At 46.7% G+C, this 8,458-nt stretch overlaps 1 long non-coding RNA gene across 1 annotated transcript; it reads right to left on the reverse strand.

Moving 5' to 3' along the window:
• Positions 1-1,179: 1,179 nt before the first annotated feature.
• LOC125758754 (uncharacterized) lies at positions 1,180-7,603 on the reverse strand. The gene is made up of 4 exons (XR_007416394.1): positions 7,345-7,603; positions 7,207-7,278; positions 1,695-1,759; positions 1,180-1,326 (listed from the first exon to the last, which is right to left on the reverse strand). It is a non-coding gene; the product is annotated as an uncharacterized LOC125758754 (long non-coding RNA).
• Between the last annotated feature and the right edge of the window lie 855 nt (positions 7,604-8,458).

Raw genomic sequence — 8,458 nt, forward strand, 5'->3', positions numbered from 1 at the left:
ACTCCGCAACACTGGTTGGAAGCATTAAACAACACACTCCTTGCGCTATTAGCAAAATTGCGTAATGACCGGTTGTTATTTTACTCTTCTGCCACGCTATATTACATATATCAACACGATTCCGTGCCCGACATGACGCCTGTATAGAGTATTTTTTCGAAGGAGTTACAAGCACCAGCGTGGCACTGTGGTGGAAGACCCGACTGCCACGCAGAGGGCGCGGATTGAAATCCCATCCGATCCTGGATTTTTTTCTCATTTAATTTTTCTATATCACGCGATAGCGGTCACGGACACCGGCGGCGGCGGATAACTATGGCGCCAAAATCAGCTGTTGTGATCTCATGACAGCTTTCGTTGTAACAAACTTCACCGCCGACAATGCCCTCTCTACGCTGGCCTGCGTGACAGGCACGCAAAAGTCCACTTGCGTTAATATAAACATCTCTGGCTGCCACTGTTTTTGTTTTTCGCACAATTTCAACATATCTTTGCTTTGGAATTCCTGCCTGAGGTACGCCCCTTATGAAAATGTGAGACGAGTTCAAAAAGAAAGTCTAATGACTTCTGACATTTCAGTCATTTGACGCTCTAATGTGTCCCTTTAGAATTTTGTAATGTATTTGAAATGCCATTCAAAAACATATTGGCCAATTATTCTGATGCGTATTAACATGTGATAGTCTGATGCGGATTAACATGTGATAGTCCGATGCGTATTAACATGTGATAGTCTAGTGAGCATGAAACGACCTTTGACATCAACACTAATTTGATTCTCTAATGTATTTCTTCAGAATTGTTTTAATGTACTCATAATGTCATTCAAAAACATATTGGCCACCGTCATTCTAATGTGTCCTTATGAGTGACTTTCTTGTCAGTATGAAACATCCTGTTTGCGATGACCCTCGGCCAAGCTTGTGCTTCGTGGCCAATGACATTCATAACATTCCTGAAACAGAACTATTACAGTGCATGATAAGATTTATGATATGTCCGGATGATAGTACGGAATCACATATTAGTTGTGCCTGACAATGTGTTTGCTGGTTGATACACATGCAGCCAAGCATCATACAAAAGTGCATGTATGCACCTTCTACAACACCTGTGCTGTAGAAAGACATTTCTCAACAAAAGAAAATGGATAAAAACATTTATTGACTGGGAAACATGCAGAGGTTAAATGAAAAAAAAAATATGGTGTACACATGTCATATCTTCGTTTCGTTTAATCTGTCTACTTAACATTGATGACAGATTGCTTTTGATGCGCAGGGTCCTTGTAGGGAATCCATGTATGTGTATCCATGCATGTGTATCCTGCACGAAAGATCGCAGTAAATATATAAGAGTTGCAAAGAAAACTTTATCCAACACATCGTGCACCTTAGAACACTTAGATGTACTGCCAAGGCCCCGTGCAGGTAGTTGACAAAAACACTTTTGTGAAGTTAGAGTTAGTCAAAATTGCATCTTATATCGCATTTCCAATCGAAACTTTCAGCAAATCCTGTTAGAAAACAGGAAAACAACACAGAAGGTCAAGTCCAGCATCAAGTATACATTAATGGAGTTACGTCTAGGGTCTTGTTTATTTGATCTTAGAATTCCCTCAAAAAAGGTGCAATAGGTTCATGAGCAGGCGCAACATGTCCAAGCTTTTTGTAAAGATTGAAACAAATGCCTACCATAAAATATAAACTCGACCAGGCTCACAGGTAGAACGCTCCCATCTTCTTCTGCAAGCTGTCGTCTGCTTCAGTTCCACGAACAGGTGAGATCACCGGGTACATATGTAAAGGATACCAGAAAACATTCATGAGTTGGCGCACCACACAGACCTTACAGCTCACACACAATACATACAATGTATTCAGGCAAGTCTATGTTTATATACCAGCAAGGGCCTTGAATGATGGACTCAGATTGCGCTATAAGAACAGGTATAACCTGAGCAACGGCTCATGGCAGACAACTGTAATGGTGCCATTGCAAGCCGAACTTTCAGAAAGTTATGTACTTAGTAAACACTATGTGGTTGGAGAACGCAGATTACCATATAGGTCATTTAAATGACGAAAATTACATCAGCTCTGCTACACAATATAAAATGCATAAATTGATAAAATAAGAGTATGTGTGGCCCATGTGCACACTCCATAATGCCGAGCTTTACATATTGTATTATATGATGAATTTGAGCCGTTTAGGAAAGTAATTCTAGTCGTGTTAAAGCCAATCAATGCCTGGAATATCGGTTTGAATTTGTAGTGCTGCAAGCCATAAAAAAAAAACCGTTAACCACTTTTGTCAGCCTTCTCTAAACTTCTGCACACATAGTTACATATGAGAATTTAGATTTGTTTCCCCTAATAATTACTTCATAAAATTAAAGTAGCACTCTCACAATGAATGCTACGTCTTAGTCGCACAACCTGCAAATAAGAGCGCTTTTTCAGTTTCATGCTCCCTTAAGAAAAGCTCACAAAAGAAACATGAACTTTAGATAAGCACATAATTGAGGTGTGCTGTTGCCACCTCAGCACAGTGGATAAAAAGCTCTTGGAACAGTGCTGCTTAACCATTACAACAACTTCTGTTAATATAAACCAGTATGCTTCAGGAAACAATATAACGACGGGAAAAATATTTCACATCATTTTTCTCAAACACAAATATTGCAACAAAAGGCACCTTGCCAAACGCAACTAACTGGCATATTTGTCTAGAATTGATAATTATAAACATCTTGTGCTACTTCAAATTAATGTACACATGGTGTTAGTACCAGAATATAACGTAATTCGCTGACTTGTATTATCTTCAAGTGGTTTCACCCAACGCAAGTTCGTTTCTCGTAGCAACGACCTTGCACAGTCAGATTAAAATCCTAACCATAGTGCAACTAACTTCTAACAAAAACAAGCGCGGTGCAGTAGTCGCGGAGAAAGCCACAAACACACGCCACTGCAGAGCACCGCGCGCGCATGTGCAGCCGCAGCGTGTTTTGATATCTTCCTCCCCGCGTACTACATGCCAATTATTACTGAGTTTCCTGAAGAGTTACTTCATTTGTACCTGCATCATGAGAAGGCTAGGCGATGAACGTTATGTTTAAAGCAGTTTTATTTCCGAAGTGATAAGCCATCGTACAAGTAGCTTCAGGCGATGATCTCGTGCAGTATACAGCTGTAGTCGATTTCAATAACTTTCGACGACGCTAAGAAGTTTACTTACGGAATCACAACTGGGCTACAAAAAATCTTGCAAATGATTCTTATTTCGGTTTACGATCGCTTCTGAGCGGCGGAATCCAAGAACGGGCCACTTTCTCTCCTCGGTCGCGGCCGCCTCCCGTCTACGAGAAAGGGCCATGCTGGCCATGCTCTCAAGCACTGCAGTCCTCCCCTCCTTCCTCACCTCCCCCACTCCGGTCCCCTGCGCCCAAAAGGACAACGCGAGTGTGACCCTCCCTGCTACACACATCGCGCAGGCGTCCCCAAGGTCATCCAGCTCCCGGAGAGAAGCGGCAGCGGCGCTTTTGTATGCCCCCTCTCAGAGCCGTCGATGGGGAGAGTCTGGCGAATGGGCGGGGCAGTGACGTCGCGGCGCGGCGATGACGCTGTTCACGTCACCGCCACGCCTCCGCTCCGCCGGCGTCCGCCATATATAGTCTTTCCGCGCGACGGGCGCACGGCTGAGGCTATGTACGTGCTGTTTATTCGTCAAATCTAGCGCTCCTAAACAAATTGCGAAAGCGAAATTGTGCAAGAACATTGTTGGACAAATTTAATGAAGAATATGGAGTGAATTAGGCGTGTCCAAATCATCGTGAAACTGAGTTGTGCACGCCGATTCGAGTCCCCGACGTTCTACGATACACGCAGGCGTCTGTTCCTGCGCTGTTCGGCATCGCCGTTGGCGTAGTCGGCGTAACCGATAGAGCGAACGAAGACGAAAGACAGCGAACGTGGATTCTGTCGATATCACGAGCCACTGGCCTCTAACATCGCTTTCTTCCTCCGTCATGCGTGCTCGCCCTTCGGTCGGAGCTCGTGCGCATGCAGGGCTGGTGGGTGCGCTGCTACTGTCTCGCTTGTCGTGACGGGGATGCCGATGACGCCTGCAATCCACAGAGTGGTGCGCGTAGCAATCCAGCACTGGCAGTTTCTGTGGCAATATGTAACGAATGTTCCAACGCGGATAGCCAGAAATTCAAACACAGTTCGCGTTGCCTCAACACAAAGCTGCGCTCAGAATTCGCATGAGGGAGTATCGTGATCATCGGTGACTTTTCGAGCTATGAAGACCTGTGCGTTTGCCTCTATCTTGGTTTTTTTAAATGCGAAACATTTATTAGCGAACTTCTGCGACTTTAAGCGTATCTATCTGTCTACCTACCTATCTAGCCGCCTACGAATTTGTGCTCTCCTGGCCGTTTCGTACATGGGGTGTATACCAAAATTGGTATGGCGTAATGTGACTGTATGACAAACGTAAATGACTGGTCATAACATGAAAATCATGACATGCATGTCATGTACAGCATGATTTACATGCCACAGTATTGGTGCTCTTGCGGCCGTTTCGTTAATTTGATATATACCAAAATTGGTATGGCTGGACAAGAGCGTATGGCAAACATAAATAACAGGAGTTATTATGAAAATCGTGACACGCATGTCATGTATAGCACGACTTACGTGCCACGCTCATGGTGCGCTGGCGGCCGTTGTGCTGGCTTGATATACCCCAAAATTGGTAGTGCGCGACATGACTGTGTGACGAACATAAATAACGGGAGTTAATGTGAATATCATGACACGCGTTTCATGTACAGCATGACTTACGTGCCACGCTCATGGTGCGATGGCGGCCGTTCCGCCAGATTGATATACACCAAAATTGGTATTGCGTGATGTGACTCTGTGACGAGCATATATAACAGGTGTGATTTTTGGAACATGTCACGTGACAAGTGTTACGTGAGATTCATTGCATACCACGCCGGAAAAGTCTGTGCACGTGTTCTGGCAGCAAAGCAGAAGATAAAGAAGAGGACGGATTGCGTGCCGGTTCATGATGATGACAATTTTTATTCTCCACTAACGGGGATTCTCCAAGCTTAAACAGCTCTGCTTTTAAAAGAAACAGAGATACCAGCGCACGTAATTGTATTAAGGCCACAAAAGCGTAAAAGCGGCCGTACACAAGCGGCTTGGGGATCTCGAGCCCTAAAATTCCCTCTTAGAGAATTTTAGTGCGGGGACCCCAAAGTGCCTTGCGTACGTAAGCCCCTTGCGTTCCTTTGTATAGTCCATGGGGCGCGGCTGAGTGTACAAGGGAACGTAAGAGGGTGAATAAGGAAGCGGCTTGGAGTCCCCGGCACTAAAACTGTCTAATAAGAGAAAAAAAGAACTCACAGGGTCCCTTATGCATTCGCCTAAGACACGCCCCCCCCCCCCCCTCGAAAGCTTTGTGACCTAACATTGTCTTGCACTGCTTCCAAGATCGGAGGCACTGCAATCTTTCTACCCCACATCTGGTCATGTGCTGACGGCATCGCGTGAAGTCACGTTATTCGACGTCTTGATGACGTCACAATCTTTGGTCGTATGGTCACGTCATTACGTGATGATTTTTGACATCCCTCGTGTTGACGCCGCCGACGCGGGACGCCGACGCCACGGACGACGGCGGTCAATTTTCGCGTTTGCTGAGGCATCTAAGGTTTTCGTCAGAGCATGTGCAGGGCCCCCCTTAGGCGCGTGTTAAATGAAAACAATACCTCGTTCGGCTAGTCTGATAGCGGACATCCTGTTGGTTTACTTTACAAAATCATTTTTATGCTCAACTTCTTCGCGCTCTATACTTCCTAATCATGAAATTTCATCGAGCACATGAGGGCCCCTTGCTATAGTAGAAGAGCTTCCTGCATGAGCACAGACATTGTGCACTATACCCGCATGACCAAAAAGCGCAAGGCACATTCGCTTAGCACAGGGGCGCAGATTAATTTACATGCGCGAATTAAGCGTGAAACTGGTAGCAAGTACACAAGCGGCAACACAGCGGTAAATGACACCATAGGCTGACAGCCACAGAAACGCAGACCACAAAACGTACAACACATGCCAGGTAACCGCCGCAGCTGACGCGCGGCGGCACTAACCTGCGATATCGAAATAAATCTTGCCCTCACAACATCACGGTAACATCCCAAGCTCGTGCTCAGAACGCGCGATAAATTACGTAAACGCAACACATCACGCTTGACACTTATAGCGTGATCGCTGCAAAATTTCAATCTGCCCAAGCGATCGAAACGCGAACCATAAAACGCCTTTTTTTCAGCGCGACAAAATTATTTTTAAAGTTTGTGCGCCTGAAAGGGCCCCATCGCACAACAAATAATAAGTTTGTGTTAATGGTACGCTGTTTATAATACCAACAATATTCAAGCTAAATACTCAGGTACGTATCTCGCATAGCACGGAGCAGTCGGTCGGGGTCCATTTGCTGCGTGTGATGTTTCTGATCCAAAGGCGTCGTCGCTTCTTTTCCTTCGAAAGCCTAAAAAGGCGGAAACCCTGAGCTCTGCTGTTTGAACAGCCAACCGCGCAACAGCAGCCCATCGCACGCAACAAATTCACGCTTGAATGCGAGGAGCAGTCGCCATGAATACGCGCGGCTTCGCACAAGAGCTTCGTAACCTACGCGCGCCCCTCAGCGATCGTGTAAGTGCGGCGCGCCGGCGTCTCTCCGTCGCGGCAGCGCCGGACTCCGCGCCGCGCTGTCTGGCGCTGTCGCCACTGCCGCCCGCCGCCGCCGGCGAGACCGGCGAGGAGAGAGGGTTCACGTCACGAAAAGAGGGCGGCGCTGGGGCGGAGCTCGGAGAGCGGCGAGATGAAACAATCGCCAAACTCTCCCGAAGGGTATATATGGCTCTGCCCCCTCTACCCTCGCACTCCAGCAAGCGGGAAGCGGGCGGGCCGAGCGACAGGCATTTTTGGAATAATCGAACAGCCAAGGAAGAAGAGCGCCATTACATGAAACGCTTGCGTTACAGAAGCGGAGTATCGCGCAAAGCAACGCGCCTTCATCCACCCGTTGCAGTTGTAGGTAGTGAACACACTTGGTGAATGCTTCATACGACCGTATAAAGTGCACAGAAAGCATTGAGCATAGCGTAAAACATACCTGTCTATCATCCTTCCTCTGGCCATCATCCCCGCAGAGTGAACACACCGCCCAGACGATCACACTCGGTTCCTGCGTAAAAGACGTCATGTAATGAAGTAACCTAGCTGTGTAATTCAGAAATATTCTAGAACTTACCAAAATCAGGCATCCACTGCGCACTCTTCAGCTTTACAGTCCACAATGTACCGTACACTCGGCGACAGTCTTGTCAAAAGGCTGCTGTACGTCCGCACTCGCCGTCAGTCACGAGACTAGGACCTAGATCGTCTTGGAAGGTACACTTGATATTGAATCACGTAACCAACGTGCATAATCGATAAACGTGGTAACGAAGCATTGTAGAACACAGCATGGCACACACACAAACCGCGCGCACCCGTCAAACAACTAAAGCGCCCCCATCCCAAGGACAACTTTTCTTGGCAATGAAGGGAAGGCTACGGGGGCGGAGCTACTGCACATGTACTGCTCCGCGAAATAGTCCGGTTCGGCGCGCGTTTCGAATTTAGTTTTGGTTTGTGAACCTTCCGTACCTCATGTGACGGCCATTTCATTGTTCGAGCGGCCGTCTCAGGCTTATACAGCCATTTGCTAGTGAAATTCGTCAGAAGCTCCCTCGGCGAGTCGTCGGGAAAGCTGGAGGGTGACGAGCGCTCACTTGAAGACGAAGGCGCTATTTTGACTGTGAGGTGCACGTAAAAGGTGCGACGTTTTCACAAGTGCAAAAACGCGAAATGACGCTGCTTAAATCAGAACAAATATAAATATCTCCTTGGTGCGTGCTGACCCTCTCTTCAAACAGCGCTCCGTAGAAAATAAAGCAATGTTGTTTTTATTTGTCACTGTACATACAAAAACGTGTATTTATGGCTTTTTTACACCCGTGTGTGCATGTTGGGAATGTGTTATGGCTGTTCGATTTTGTTATACAACTATACATTTTGTTTTGGGGAAATGAAAGTTAGAAATGGGCAGTTTTCAAACTCGCATCCCAGACGATGGTCATCTCTGAGTCCTTACTCAAAAGAAACGCTTTTTTTGTTTCAAGTTACTGCCCTCTCCCGTGGATAGAAAGAGGTAGGGATTATGATGGGAGGAGGAAATGGGTAGGGTGTGATAGGCGACACCCAACGTTGCACACAGAGGAGGTGAATGGGACAAGGAAGGAGTGAAGGGAGAGAGGAGTTGACGCCGTGGAGAACGGAAGAGAGTCGCGTAGAGACGACATTACGAGGAGGCGGGGCGGGAG

Source organism: Rhipicephalus sanguineus, chromosome 1 (assembly GCF_013339695.2).
Source record: "Rhipicephalus sanguineus isolate Rsan-2018 chromosome 1, BIME_Rsan_1.4, whole genome shotgun sequence".
NCBI lineage: Eukaryota > Metazoa > Arthropoda > Arachnida > Ixodida > Ixodidae > Rhipicephalus > Rhipicephalus sanguineus.